Source organism: Herpailurus yagouaroundi, unplaced genomic scaffold, assembly GCF_014898765.1.
Source record: "Herpailurus yagouaroundi ecotype Mexico unplaced genomic scaffold, PumYag 162, whole genome shotgun sequence".
NCBI classification, from domain to species: Eukaryota; Metazoa; Chordata; class Mammalia; order Carnivora; family Felidae; genus Herpailurus; species Herpailurus yagouaroundi.
Window position 1 is genome coordinate 45,659,876 of NW_024412403.1, and position 16,633 is coordinate 45,676,508.

At 33.6% G+C, this 16,633-nt stretch overlaps 1 protein-coding gene across 6 annotated transcripts in view; it reads left to right on the forward strand.

Moving 5' to 3' along the window:
* EPHA6 (EPH receptor A6) overlaps positions 1-16,633 on the forward strand; it is an 868,919-nt gene that overhangs the window by 95,343 nt on the left and 756,943 nt on the right. Inside the window, exon 2 of one of the 6 annotated variants that reach the window (XM_040484256.1) lies at positions 4,545-4,619. The exons of the other annotated variants lie outside the window; for them this stretch is intronic. The gene's annotated coding sequence lies outside the window, so the exon portion shown is untranslated. The remainder of the gene's footprint in view (positions 1-4,544; positions 4,620-16,633) is intronic. 6 annotated transcript variants of the gene reach the window in all.

A 16,633-nucleotide genomic window follows, 5' to 3' on the forward strand; every position in this document is an offset into this window, starting at 1 on the left:
ATTGCTTTAGTTATTTGGTGTCTTTTGTGGTCCCATACAAATTTTAAGATTGTTTGTTCTCGTCCTGTGAAAACTGCTATTGGTATTTTGATAGTAATCACATTAACGTGTAGATTTCTTTGGGTAGTGTAGACATTTTAATAATATTTGTTCTTCCAGTACATGAGCATGGAATGTCTATTTCTTTGTGTAATCTTTAATTTCTTTCATCAATGTTTTGTAGTTTTCAGAGTACAAATCTTTCACCTCTTTGGTTGGGTTTATTCCTAGTATCTTATTATTTTTGGTGCAATTGTAAATAGGATTGTTTTGTTAATTTCTCCTTCTGCTACTTCATTATTGGTGTATAGAAATGTAACAGATTTCTGTACATTGATTTTGTATCCTGTGACTTTACTGGGTTCATTTATCAGTTCCAGCACTTTTTGATGGAATCTTTTGGGTTTTCTGTATACAGTATCATGTCATCTGCAAATAGTGAAAGTTTTACTTCTTCCTTACCAATTTGGATGCCTTTTATTTCTTTTTGTTGTCTGGTTGCTGTGGCTAGGACTTCTAGTACTATGTTGAAAAGATATGATGAGAGTGGACATCCTTGTCTTGTTCCTGATCATAGGGAAAAGCCCTGTGTTTTCCCATTAAGGTCATTGATTTTAGCTGTAGGATTTTCATATATGGCCTTTATTATGTTGAACTATGTTCCCTCTAAAGCTATTTTGCTGAAGGTTTTTATAATGAATGGATTTTGTGCTTTGTCAAATGCTTTTTCTGCATCTGTTGAAATGATCATATGGTTATTATCCTTTCTGTTATTGATGTGATGTATCATGTTGATTGATTTGCACATACTGAACCACACTTGAAACCCCAGGAATAAATCTCACTTCATCTTGGTGGGTGATTTTTTTTAATGTATTGTTGGATCTGGTTTGCTAGCATCTTGTTGAGGATTTGTACATGTGTGTTCATCAGATATATTGTCCTATGCTTCTCTTTTTTAGCGGTATCTTTATCTCGTTTTGGTGTCAGGGTAATGCTGGTCTCATAGAATGAATTTGAAAGTTTTACTTCCTTTTCTATTGGACTAGTTTGAGAAGAATAGGTATTAACTCTTCTTTAAATGTTTTGTAGAATTCACCTGTGAAACCATCTGGTCCTGGATGTTTCTTGGGAGTTATTTGATTACTGGATGTAATTTCTTAGTTGGTGATTGATCTGTTCAAATTTTCTATTTCTTCCTTTTTCAGTTTTGGTAGGTTTCATGTTTCTAAAAATTTATCCATTTCATGTAGGTCAATTTGTTGGCATATAGGTTTTCATAATATTCTGTTATTGTATTTCTGTGGTGTTGGTTGTTAATTTCTCCTCTCTCATTTGTGATTTTATTTATGAGTCATTTCTCTTTTTTGTTGATAAACCTGGCTAGAGGTTTATTAATGTTATTGATTTTTTTTCAAATATTCAGCTCCTGGCTTCATTGATCTATTCTATTGGTTTTGGTTTTTGTTTTAGTTTCCGTATTATTTATATATGCTGTAATCTTTATTGTTTCCTTCTGCTGATTTTAGGTCTTCTTTGTTGTTCTTTTTCTAGTTCCTTTAAGTGTAAAGTAGGTATCCTAGAAAGTATTTTTTATTTGTTGTAGTTACAAGTAAATATGTATGAAAACTTAAAAGACATCACTGTATTTCCTATGGAGAGTGGGATGATTATGCCAACATCACAAAACTTATTGCTAATTTAATATGTCAGAGTATTATATTACCAATAAGAAAGACAAAAGATGGGAAAAGACCATGGAAAGAGCTAGGGCAGTGGAAACCTCTTGGCATTGTTTAGCACCTTCTGGGATTGCTGTATGGGAAATATGGGCACACTTGCTGTTAAATTGAGCAGGTATTTGGCAGAAAGTTATTTTTAAAGCAATGGGCTAATCTTGTCTTGTAGGAACACAAAAACCTCTCTAATTAATTTCAACACAGAAATTAAAACAGGAAATGGTTTACAAACATATTAGAAGGACTAGAGGAGTAAAAGATGGAAAGCCCCTGGTACTGAAGGGGCAAAAATAAGTGATTATCCAGAGTCCCATGACAGAGAGCTCCTGTGGCTGCTTCTGCTGTTCAAAGTACTGACTCTCCATTTTTCAGCAAGCCAGGAGTCACACATCTACCCATACTGGCAGAATTTCGGCAAGCACAATCCAGCCCAAGCTCTTGGCATTCATCTATGAAGTGGCTGGTGTCCACATCTCAGTTGATGCTGCTGCATTGCCTGTTGCCAGAGCCAGTGAGGCTGTCCTGCTAAGGGCTGCAGGACTACCCCTCCTCTGCTGCCAGAGCTAGAAGTAGACTAGGGGAGCAACAATGCCTTTTTTTCCTGCTTTCAGTCTCCCATCAGTGTCTCTCACTGACAAGATCCAACTGGAAGTTAGGCAGCAATTGATTCTGGGAAACTGCCACTTCATGTGCTAATTATATTAATTTAACAAATAGATATTGAACATTTTCTGTATGTCAGATGTGTTTTAAACACTGAAGACTCAAAAATTAGCAAAACAGACAAAACCTGTGCCTCCTTGGTGCTTATATTTAAGCCAAGAGAGAAAGGAAATAATTGCATGTGTAAGTTACTATGATGTAAAGTTGTGATTTGTGCTAAGAAGAAATAAAGTAATGACAGAAGAGTGAAGACTGTTAGTGAAATGGTGCTGAAGTTGGGGAAGATCTCCCTGATAATATTTGAGCAAAACTCTTTAAAAAAAAAGGATGGTGAGCCATGTGGACATCAGAAGGAAGACTGTTCTTGGGAGAGGTATCTTCTAGTGCAAACCCTTTCAAGTTTGGATGATTGACAAGTGTAAGGAAAAACATGGGAGCTGGTATAACTAGTGCAAATGGAGCAAGGGCATGAATTGTAGGAGTTGAGGACAAAGATAGCATTCCCCTCCCCCCTGCATTTATGACAGCTCATTTGACTCATATTCTATGGAACTCTCTTTGAGAGACTCCGCTTAGAACGCATGATAGAAATTTGTAGATATTTGCCAGGATTCCAGCATTGGCAATACTTCTAAATTTGATGTACAGGATGATGATATTCATGAAATTTCTGCCAAATACAATTAGCTCACACAATACATGAAAACGATAATATTTTACTTGTCAAATTAAAGTTGTAAACAGACAATAACACTGACAAAAAAAGCATTAAAACTAGTGTTCTTGTTCAGGCTAATATCACTGTATATATTGGAAAATAGATACATACCACAAACCATAAAATCAGTAACATTCTTACCTAGTATTACCATTTATTAGAATCTTGACTAGGGAACGCAAAAAGTACATGTGACATGTGCTTCAAGATGTTAATTGCCTAGTTATTTAACATTTCTAAGAGAACGAAGAAAAATGGCTTTAGAATTCAAAGTACATTAATATTTATGATAGTACAAATAGTTTCACTAAATCACAGATGTTTTATGGTGACTTGGGTCTATTAAGAACTTCAAGGTCTTAAGATCTTTCCTGTTCTGTGAATAATTTTATAGGAATATTTAGTTGTAAAATTATTTGAAAACTATTTTAAATAGGATATGGAAAGTTCTTCCTGTGTTTAAATTTTTAATTACAATTTTAATGTTCACAATTATTAGTCTGAGCATAGAGGCCTGAATGCATCTAATTAAGGATGAAAATACAGATTTAAAAAAATCATATGGAATATTATCATATCTTTCTACAAAGAAAATAAATAAATTAAATTAAAAGTTATTAACGTTATCTAAACCAAATTAAGTATTTTATAGTTCTGTGAACACTGGGTTCAAGAATGGTAAATATACTTGAACTGAAATACCTGACATGCTTTGTCACTTGTAGAAAGACTTATAGCTTAGAAAAACTTGTAACATGTAGGAAATAAGACTATTAATTATTCTTATCAGGTTTTACTTACTATTATAGGAATCACCAAGAGTGACAGTCTCTACAAATGCTAGAGAAGCGAAACTGGTTTTAAGTTACCATATATGGATCTTTTAAATATAGTAAATTGTAGTCTGCAAGGGTTACTTTTATCATAGATTACTTACGGTTGATAGAATCTCATATTTAAGATGTTTTAATTAGAATAATATTGTAAATATATACCTAACCTATGTAGGAATGTGTGTGTGCACTCTCTCTCTTTCTCTCTCTCTCTCTCTCTCTCTCTCTCTCTCACACACACACACACACACACACACACACACACATACATACACAGATTAGTAGTTCAAAACTTAAAACTACATCTTATAAAATCTGAGTATGATAGGTCAGCTGAGTACAAATAATACTTAGAAATCCCAGAGAATTGCCCCCCCAATGTTATTTTTCTCCCCATCCCCCCCTTTTTTTAATAAAAGCTAAATTGTCCAGATTCACTTACCAAGAAATTGCTAAGCAAAGCTGCAAGAGAGAGAAGTGGCAGGCAGTATAACTTCCATTCCCCCTACTTTCTCTCGCTCTCTCTTTTTGTTTTTACTTTTATTTCTGCAGATCCTGCAGTCTCAGATTTCTACTCTGTTCTGACCAACACTGTATGTGAAGTGGGTCACGTGTCAGCCATCTTTGGTAAGTTTCACTGAATCCCAGGCTTTTGTCTTCCTTGGTACTCAGTTTCTTTATTCCTGGATCCTATTCCTCATGCTCTAACATCTGCTTCACAATGCATCAAGATCCTCTTGTCTCACTTGTTTACCCACTGAGTATCTTGAACACTCTGATCACAAGGGAACTCATATCAAAGCTATTTCCATTCACACATCCTATCATGACATGTGCCTTTGTGCCCTGTTAAATCTTTCTTCATTTCTTTCTTTCTTTCTTTTTTTATTTTTTTAATATCTTTGTGTCTTTGCACCTTTGTTTACAATTTCTAGTTTGTTCTTTGTCGTAATTTTCTATGCTACTTCTTGTGGTCTCTCAGACTACAAAGTAGCAGCAAACTTTTTACAGTAGCTGGCTTAGGACAACCATTGAGTTAGGAAGTAAGGAGTTTCAAGATATATTTTTCTCTAGAAAGTTTAGAGTACAGAAAGGTCATGCAGAATTTGGATCACTGGAAATAGAGACTGGAAATAAATAGAGACCAGGACATGGGAAGAATACTGATAAGAGAAAGGATAAGATTATTAGGTCTAGATTTGTAGGACACTGAGATTCCAGACAAATGATTCCTGGATTCCTGGTAGGAGTGGTAGGCAACAAAGGAAGAAAGAACACTGAGGAAATTAAGATACCTTGGTTGGGTTTACAAATAAGACTTCTTGCTACTTATCTTACTCTTGATGAAATATCAAGGAAGGTGATAATTAAAAGATCTGTAGAAGTAAAGTAAAAATAGTAATAAAATGACAAATGACTTGCATTCCTGTGATTTCTATTATGTATAGTTTATTAAAATATGTTTAGCATTTCCTTGAGACTTTTACTATAAATACCTTGAATGCCAAGATTTTAGGATTGACCACTTAAATATTTTACCTTATTTCCTTATTAACATTGTGCACCTCTTGTGTTCAAGGAACTGTTACAGGTGTTCTTTATTACATACTCTCCAGAAAAGATGTTTATTTTACTTCTTTTTATTCAAGTTATCTTTTCATTATGAATATGGAATAGTTGCAAATAAGATTAATTAGCTTCTGGTATCTTGCAGCTATTTCTAGACCTTTACCTATTTTTGATAACAAGGGGAAAATATTTTGATATTTTTCTCCTGCTGTTGTTTTATAATTATTACTTATTTTTTCATTTTTTGTTTGCATTGATATATAATCTTTTATTGGCATTAATAGTTTCAATTTTTATATCTTTTATATTCAGTAAAAGATGTCAGTTTCAAGAGAATATACAGGGATATTTTATGTTTTTGACTTTCTGTAATTAATGGTTATTTTATAATTGATTTTAAGATACCCAGTAGTCCCTCCCTAAGGTCATATGTCTGGTACAGCGTAATGAAATAATTTACAGTATATCCTGAGATAATCAACTGTGAGAAAATGTCAAAGTTCGGTACCATTCAAACAAATGAGTTAACTTTGTTTAGTTTTCTTTTCTATTAGTGTGTATTACATGTTTATGTATATTTTCATTCCAAAGGCCAATTTAGCCTTATTTACATAACAATTTCTATTTTATTCTACAAACACAGGAATACAATTGAATAACCACAGAATTTTTGCAAAATTTTTTCAGATATTTTGCCATATCTGATCACCAGTGATAGAGTGTGGCAAAATGAAATATTGAACTGGACAGCTTTTTTGTGTACTTGGATAGCTTATTTTTAGTTCTCAACTAAGATCAATAAGTAGGGTAAAAATTATATTTCTTCATTCCTTTTTTATTCAGATTTAGCAATTTCATTTCATATTCTGAGATAACAATAACTATTATTAACTGAGTGAGTCAATGAAGTACAATGGAATCTAGGGGCAGCTGGGTGGGAGAGTTGGTTGGATATGAGAAGATAGTTTTATACTGAGAGAAGGAAGTATTTGAGTCTTTTTCAAATTTTACAATAGAGAAAACTTTTTTTTCTGTATTTTTATTGTTGTAAACTGTTGATGACTTTGAAAGCAAAAGCTATTTGAGTTTATTTGGAGGCATTGAGATGAAAGGATCATCTTAATCCAGTTTTAAGGGGATGGCTTTGTTGATGTTAATCTACTATGAGCCAGAAATAAAGCTTTCAGAGATTTGTAAAGTAATTGAAACACTGGGAAAGATGAAAAACAGGAGCCAGAGGTTTATTTTGCTTTATATTGATTCAATTAGTGAGACACAGTTTTCGAGGTTTCAGCAACAGATGTAGAGAGGTGTAGGCTTTGATGGTAGATAGGATATCTTTTCATGTTCCTTTAACTGGTTGTTTTTGTTCCAAAAATAGTTTGGAGAGATTTTTTTTAGGACAGAGCTAATGTGGTATGTTAACTTCCTAAGGAATTAGTTTTTATTTTTTCTATTTTTATTTTTTTTTAAGTTTATTTATTTTGGGGGAGAGAGAGAGAGCAGGAAGGTCAGAGAGGGAGAAAGAATCCCAAGCAGGCTCTGCACTGTCAGCGCAGAGCCTGATGCAGGGCTCAGACTCACAAACTGTGAGATCATGACCTGAGGTGAAACCAAGAGTTGGATACTTAACAGACTGAGCCACCCAGATACCCCAATAATTGGTTTTTAAACTAATATACTTAGTGTAGATGATAATTATTTGGGCACTCAGATTATTAAGAAAAAAATAATTATTTTTAAACTTTTTAGGCTGGTCCACTAGATTCAAAATCTTTGAATTAATTTTTAAAAGTAAGTTCCAGTGAAACATTTTGGTGTAAAGATAAACATAATAGGAATTTTCACAAATATCTTTTAATATTTGTTTGATATTTATTCTTTTCTGCTGTCTTCCTCCCATTGACATTTCGGAATGGCTAATATCTACATGTGAGATCTTAGAAGAACTGTATAATGTGTGTATGTTTGTAATAAAAATAACAATGTATCTGTGGTTTCACTTACTAAGTTTATTTATATTTTACCTCTTTCCGTAAAAGGTATGAGGCAACTTATCATAGCACTATGTAAATTAATTTATAACTTTAGAATTAAATATGGAATAACTTTTTAATATATTCTAAATATTACATCTTAAGAAGACTTCAGTCTTTTATGTTCAAGGGACTCAATATATGTTTTTTATATAAATTAATGGAATGAAGTAAAAAAAAAGTAATAAATCTTCAGTGAATTGCATAACCCAACAGTTATATGACTAGAATATCATGGCCTAAAATCCAACTTTCTTTAACAGGAAACTGTGGATGGGAGTTATGAATGTTGATTTTGTTGCAGAGTTTATGCCTGATCTGGGCATACATTTCTTCAGTCCTACAATGTGGGAATTGGTCTAAACATAATCTAAGCTTCCATCCTTACATCTGGTGTCCGTGAATAGCCCATTGGTGGTTATACCCTCTCATAAATAGTTAGCTTGTTAATTCCTCAGTATGCCCAACTCATATCTGTGTAATTCCAAATGCCAGTAAAGTTTTTCTTATACTGAGATGAAATCTGTCTTCGTAAGTTTTGTGTTGTTCGTAGTGCTAAGTGTGCCCTCAGTATATTCATAAAAAATATTGATGAAAATACTATGCAGGACTGGACAGGACATTTTGTTATGGTCACAGTTTTTAACCACAACAACAGACATTTTTAAGTCCTTTTTAATCAGTACCTTTTGAACTTGGCTATTCAGTTAGTAGTAATCAAATAATTGTCCTTTTAGTTTCACCAACATTTTTCCATCGTGCACAGTAGGATATTGCAGAAACTTGACAGATGCCTTGCAAACTCCTGATCGATTTTGATGGCTGCATTTTCAAAGAAGGAAGGAAGTATGAAAGGTGGGAAGGAGAGAAGGAAAAACAGAAGAGAGGAAGGAAAGAAGGAACGAATTCATTTACATATGTAAGATTTGCTATTAGAGAATCCATAGGATTCTTTATATGCAGGAATTTTGCTTTGCATATATAATTCCCTTTACATGTTCAGTTTCTCCATGTGTGTCATGAACCAATTGCCAATAAAGAGTGAAAACAACAGATATATCCTCATGAAATTTATAGCCTAGCAAGAGATAAAGTGAACAGGAAATTCCAATATTGTGAGATAAATGTGTTGATGTGATAAAATACAGAGTACTATGAAATAATAGAGGAAGTGCCAACTCCAGTTATACATTTATTCTTGGGAGAAGTAGCTATTGAAGACCTGAAGGTTGAGTAGGATTTATTTAGGCAAAAAGTGGAAAGGCAAAGATTTTTAGAAATAATCAGAAGTCCTTCAGAGAGAGAGCACAGTAGTGACTTAAAGAAAGGAAAGATGGTTGAATATTCTAGCAGCATGTTTTTTGAGAGAGGGAAAAGCAGTGTAAGATGGAACTAAAGAATATCTAAGAGGAGTTGTAAAAAACTTTTTTTAATTGAAGTATAATTAACATACATTCTATTAGTTACAGGTGTACAACATATTGATTCAGCAATTACATATATTACTCAAAGCTCACCAGGATAAGTGTAGTCACCATCTATCACCATACAATATTACAGTATTATTTACTATATTCTCATATGCTTTACTTTTTATCTGTGTGACTTATTTATTTTATAGCTGGAAGATTTTGCCCCTTAATCCCCTTTATGTTCCAACCCATCATCCCACCCACTTCTCCTCTGACAACCAGGAGGTTGTATTTAAGAGTCTGTATTTAAGACTGTATTCTGTATTTAAGACTCTTCTGTATTTAAGAGTCTAGGTTTTTGTTTATTTCTCCTTTTATTTGTTTTGTTTTTCAGATTCTGCATATAAGTGAAAAGTATTTCTCTTTTTCTGTCTGATTTATTTGCTTAGCATAATATCCTCTAAGTCCACCCATGCTGTCACAAATGGCAAGATCTTATTCTTTTTTATGGCTGAGTAATATTCCATATATGTGTATGTCTTTTTTATCCATTCATCTGTCTATTTGTCCATCTATCATGGACACTTCTGCTGATTCTGTATCTTGGCTGTTGTAAATAATGCTGCAGTAAACACAGGTGCGCATGTATCATTTTTGAATTAGTGTTTTCATTTTCTTTGGTAAATACCTAGTGAAGGAATTACTGGAAATATGGTTATTTCATTCTGCAATTTTTTTATTCAAGTATAATTTACATAAAGTGTTGTGTTTTTTGTTTAATTTTTGTTTTTGTTTTATTTTTATGAAAGAGAGATAGAGTGAGAGAGAGTGTCTTAATCAGGCTCTGCATTTGCCTGCGACCCTGGGGTCATGACCTGAGCTGAATTCAACAGTCAGATATTTAACTGACTAAGCCATCCAGGTATCCCCACATACAGTATTATATTTGTTTCAGGTATACAGTATAATATATATTATGATATTATTTTAATGTATTTAATATATTTTTAATTTTCTGAGGAACCTCCATACTTTTTCCCCCAGTGGCTGTACTAACTTATATTTCGAGCAGTGGTGCACAAGGCTCCTTGTCTTTTGCATCCTCACCAACACTTACTATTTCTTGTCTTTTTGATTCTAGCCATTCTGACAAGTATAAGGTGATATCTCATTGTGGTTTTGATTTGCATTTTTCTGATGATGAGTGATGTTGAGCATCATATCATGTGTCTGTTGGCCATCTGTATGTCTTCTTTGGAAAAATGTCTATGCCTATTTTTAATCAGATTATTTGTTGGTTTTTTTTTGTTTTGTTTTGTTTTGTTTTTTTTTTTTTTTTTTGGTGTTGAGTTATATAAGGTTTTTATTTAATTTGGATATTAACTGTTATGGGAAGTATCATTTGCAGATATCTTCTCCTGGTCAATAGGTTGCTTTTTTGTTTCATTGATGGTTTCCTTCACTGTGCAAAAGCTTTTTTGGTGTGGTCCCAATAGTTTATTTTGCTTGCGCTTTCCCTTACCTGAAGAGACATTATCTAGAAAAATGTTGCTATGGCTGATGTCAAAGAAATTACTGCCTGTTTTCTTCTAGGAATTTTTTTAATTTTTGTTTTCAACGTTTATTTATTTATTTTTTTAGGGACAGAGAGAGACAGAGCATGAACGGGGGAGGGGCAGAGAAAGAGGGAGACACAGAATCGGAAACAGGCTCCAGGCTCTGAGCCATCAGCCCAGAGCCTGACGCGGGGCTCGAACTAACAGACCGCGAGAGCGTGACCTGACTGAAGTCAGACACTTAACCGACTGCACCACCCAGGCGCCCTCTTCTAGGAGTTTTATGGTTTCACATTTCACATTTAGTTCTTTAATCTGTTCTGAGTTTATTTTTGCATATGGTGTGAGAATATGGTCATGTTTCATTCCTTTGAATGTAGCTATCCAGATTTTCTAACAACATTTATTGAAGAGACTGTCTTTTCCCCAGTGTGTATTCTTGCCTCTTTTGTTGTAGAGTAATTAACTATATAAGTATGGGTTTATTTCTGGGCTTGCTCTTGTTCCGCTGATCTATATGTCTATTTTTTTTTTTTTTTGCCACTACATAGTGTTTTGATTATTACAGCTTTGTAGTACATCTTGAAACCTGGGATTGTGTTTAGAAAGGCCTTGTATATGTCACATTAAAGAACATGGATTTAATTGTAAGGGAGTGGCTTAATCCACTTTATATTTATGGAAGATCACTGTTGGCTGCAGACCCGGCTGTATCTTACTATGAACTATTCACTTTAAAACTTTTAGTAGGGGCGGGCGCCTGGGTGGCTTGGTCGGTTAAGCGTCTGACTTCGGCTCAGGTCATGATCTCACGGTCCGTGAGTTCGAGCTCTGTGCTGACAGCTCAGAGCCTGGAGCCTGTTTCAGATTCTGTGCCTCCCTCTCTCTCTGCTCCTCCCCTGTTCATGCTCTGTCTCTCTCTGTCTCAAAAATAAATAAACGTTAAAAAAAAAAATAAAAAATAAAACTTTTAGTAGGGGAGAATTTCCCAACTTTCTAAACCTGATCATATTCCCCTTGCGTATGCTCTTTAACACTTTGCACATCACCTGCAGAGTGCATGTTATAATTATAATAGAATAATAATTTATGAGGTTAGATGTTCAATGTTACATTCTCCTCCTGAATCATAATCTCTGAGATAGTAGAGGCCAAACTGTCTGGTATATTGCTGTATCACCAGCACCTGTCTCAGTACGTTTTATGTAGTAGGTATTCAATAAGTATGTTTTGAATGAGCGATCTATAGGGATGTAAGTACCATGAATAACAAAGTTTTTAAGATTAATAACTTAGGTAAAGAGAACTAAAACTCAATGATGATTTTAATCTCTTTTTTTTTTTTTCTCATTCTTATCTCTGTAAGACAAACAGTCATTGAGGACCTTTCTGTGCCAAGTATTGTGATAGAAACTAAGGAAGATGGGGTGCTGCATGGCTCAGTCGGTTGAGCATCTGTCTCTTGATTTCTGCTCAGGTCATGAGCTCCCTGTTCATGAGTTTTAACCCCATGTTGGGCTCTGTGCTCACAGTGCAGAGCCTGCTTGGAATTCTGTCTCGCCCTCTCTCTGCTCCTCCCCCACTGTGCACACATACTCTCTCTCAAAATAAATAAACACTTAAAAAAAAGAAACTAAGGGAAATAATGATAAGGTGTGTGAATAATAAATATTTAAAAAATAATGGCTACAATTCAAGAAAGGTGTATAGTAGAGGTACAATCAGCAATATTAAATAAATAGCTAAAAGTATAGATTTCTTCTCCTTATTACATCTTAAAGAAGAAAAAGCTTTATCTTTTATGGATCTTTCATATCCCTGAAGCTGCATATTAACTTTAAAATGTCTTTTATACCAAAATAGAAAGAATTGCCTGAGTAGAGCTTCTTTTAAAGTATAATTAGAGACTTGCTGTTAGTGATTTATCAACAAAGATAAAACACTAGTCTAAAAGATTAGGAGATATTGATGAATTGGAAATAGCTACCTTGTTGCTATTCTTAAAAATCTATTTAAGTTTTTTGATCAATGATAAGTGAGTGAGTATTCAGGAAAATTTTAAATTATGTATAAATAATAAAATAATAAAATAATAAAAATAATATGCTTTTAAGCCAGAAAAATCAATATTATTTTAAATACTGTTTGTAATTACATATTTCAAAAAGCCATTGTAATTACAAAAAACAGCCACAAATGTACTCATAAAAGTACCTAATTCAAAAGGATCCATGTAGAATTTTGGCTTCCAAAGCAAATATTAAATTGAAAATTTTCTGGTAAAATTAATTTCAGCTCTTTAAGTTATCATTTGTGATTTAAAAAGAATAGGAATTCCAGAGACCCCAACTCAGTGAAATTTATGCAGTGTGTGAAGAAACTACTTCATAATTTTTGGCAGAGTTAAATGGCAATATGGCCATTAAGTAGAGAAATCCCTAGTAAAGGATATAGGTATTAACCAGAAAGAAAAGCAAGTTGAGAGAATCTTGTTTGCCAGGGAAATAAGATGTATGGATATTCTAGAATAAAAGTCTCTATTTTGATTCCCCCCACCCACACTCTTTTCGATATTGAAATAAAACTTAAAAGAATGTTGAAGAATATTATCTAAATTCTTTTGAGAGATTTTGAGAGAATTGTGAGGTTAAAAAAAATCAAATTTTAGTTGACTAAAATTGCATATACAGATTGGTGAAAAACAGTGTTAAGAAGCAAAACCTTTAGATAGGTAATTCAATTAAATATTTTTTGTCTCTACTATTAAATATGGGTACTGTGGATTGAATATAAAAGTTTATAAAGTTATGGGGACATTGAGGCATCAATATTTGCACTGTGAAGAAATAATATATGTCTTCTTGAAAGGAAAGTAAGGGAAAAGGAAGTTAAAATAAGCCATAGTAGCTACCAGTTAAACTTTATTGTAAGGAAAATGTCACATGTATTAAAATATGTATTTCTTTATATTGCTTTAAAATTGAGCATTCCTTTATTCATGTGTATTATTAATTATTTACATTTTAATGTTAATAAGCTGTTTTCTGTTAGTGGTACATAGAGTAATTTAGGCTAATCCAACATATCTATACTGAAGAAAATGGTTGTTCCCTAATGGAAGCCATAGAATTACTGACTTAATGCATAAGCATGGTTAAATTGTTAATGTTTGGCTAGAATGGGAAGTGATTAAGGTAATAAATTCTACCTACTATGTACCTAATGCTTCACATATATTTTGAAATTCATTCTCACAAAAACTCTTTCATTAATTGATATTCTCATTTTGTAGCTAAGGAACCTAAAGCTTATAAAGTGTAAGAAAATTTTTTACATAATACAAGCACTTATTTTTCAGGGAATCAAGATTTAAATAAAAATGTGTCTTATTTTAATCCATGTTCTTCTCTTTATACTGCAATAGCCCTCTCACATGATGTTGATAACAGTAGCAATTGCAGCAGCATTAGTAATAATATAGTGATAGCATATACTTATTGGGCTTACTGTGTGCCAGACACTGTCCCCAGCACAGTGGGGACAGTATTAATTTAATACATTAATTCTATTTAATTCGAAAAAGAACTCTGTGAAATATATGCTGTTTTGTCATATTTTTATTGGTGAGAAGAAGAAACCAGGAAATAGGAGAAACCACGATTGTATGGGTGTATGTAGGTTTGTGTGATTCTACAGATGCAGGTAGAAATGCAGGCTTTTAATAAATTAAAATGGTATATAGTACTTTGTATTTCAATGTGGTTTTAAATAAATTTCATCCTTTTAATAATTTATGATTTAAAAATGCTGATAATTGAGTCCTTGAAAAGGTTATAAAGTATTCAAGTCCTAAAGAAAGAGAATAGACCTATCCATATTTGTGGGTGGGTAAAAGACTGATGTGGACGTATTTGAACTTCTTGGTCCCAGGGTAGCCTAAAAGGCATAATTAAATTTGATTTTTGGTTTAGGAGTTTGAGAACAGAACTGTAGGGAACCAGTTCATTCATATTGGTTGCCTGTAAACAGATGTCTAACTGGAGAGAAAGAAGTGGTGATTTTGATTTCTGTAGAGGAGAAAGAAATAAAAGCATACTTGGTAATTATCATAATGGTAAGTTCTGGGAGTAGTTGAAATCCTTTTGTAGGCTTTTCCTTATATCATCTTTACCATTTGGTAGTAGTAGCATAGTGGTATTTTTGACATTACTTGGTAGGTTAATAAATACCCTTCTGTATTTACTGAAGTTCTGAGGGAGAAAAATGTATGTCTTGAAGGAACCAAAGAAAAAACAATGAACTCCACTGTGGAATGGTAGAAAGTAAGTTTGGTCTAACATGGCAGAATGCATAGAAGACGGTCCTTTTGATTAAAAGACTTATTACTACATGAGGAGACCATTATTATTATTATTATTATTATTATTATTATTATTATTATTAATATGAGTCTCCAGAATCAGGGGGTCAGTGAGTTCAAAATACTGGGCAATCAGAAAATATAAGAAGCTCCCCCAATCACAAAGACTCAGTAACTTCTAAAATTTGCAAAATGAGAAATCGGTACATTTTTATTAATTAACTTGTGTAACTTCGTACTTAGTAATCTTCAAAAGTATGGAAGATTTAGTATTTGCAAATATCTACAGTGGCATTAATGTTTTCAATTTTATAATTACAGATAAAAAAAATTTTTCCCAGTGGAATTTCTTTGATTCTTCTATATGGTATCTTTCAAAATTTTTTGCCATTGACAGTATTATTTTTATATTGCAAACCCATATTTTAGAAAGTTATGAAAATAATACTTATTGTTACTATTTTCTATTTTACTTTTTTCTAGTCTCTTCCCCTTCTCTTCCTGCTTTTCCTCCTCCTCCTCCTCCTCCTCCTCCTCCTCCTCCTCCCCCCTCCCCCTCCCCTCCCCCTCCTCCTCCCCTCATCTCCATTTCCCCTCCCTGTTTTTCTCTCATCTTGGTAGTCGTGACCCACTATCATTACATATTTTTTAAATGTTTATTTTTTGAGAGAGAGAGAGAGAGAGCACGCACAAGCCAGGGAGGGGCAGGGAGAGAGAGAGAGAGACAGAATCCGAAGCAGGCTCTAGGCTCCTAGCTGTCAGCACAGAGATCGACATGGGGCTTGAATTCACAAACTGTGAGATCATGACCTGAGCCAAAGTCGGACACTTAACTGGCTGAGCCACCCAGGCACCTCATGACCCACTATTATTTTGATGACCCAGTCATGATCGAGATTTGCAGTGCATTGAGATTGGAGCACAAAAAAGATTATGAGTTGTAGATAATTATTAAATTTGCATATATGCTAGAGGTTAAAATAGGTTTGAAGGGAAAAACAACTAATGGTATACTGTTCCAACTGGGCAAAATTATGTTTTAAATTTACATATTAAATATTTATAGCCTAATGTTATTAAAATATGAAAAAGTATCCTTTTAAACCCTTACCTTTAAGATTTCAAAAGTTGTGCTGTGATAAACTAAATTGCATAATAATGGATAGTCAGTATATAAAGGCATTGCCTGATGGCTAAAATTTCTTTGCCCATTCAGTGATGGAAAGCAAAATATAAGACAGCAAAGAGATCTGAGTAGGAAATACATTAAAAATTATGTACGGTATGGGTTTATAAAACATTGGGACCTTACTTTATAAGGCTTTTTGAAATTGTGTTTTAATAGTATTTTAAATAATTCATGGTTGGCTTTCATGTTTTTTAGTAAAAATAAATAGACATTTCACATTGTAAACATGGATTGAAGTGTGTATAAAAACATAAAGGAAGATATTACCCTAATTTATTTTTTAAAAAATTGTTTTTTCAACTTTTTTTTTATTTTATTTTTGGGACAGAGAGAGACAGAGCATGAACAGGGGAGGGGCAGAGAGAGAGGGAGACACAGAATCGGAAACAGGCTCCAGGCTCCAAGCCATCAGCCCAGAGCCTGACGCGGGGCTCGAACTCACGGACCGCGAGATCGTGACCTGGTTGAAGTCGGAGGCTTAACCGACTGCGCCACCCAGGCGCCCCAATATTACCCTAA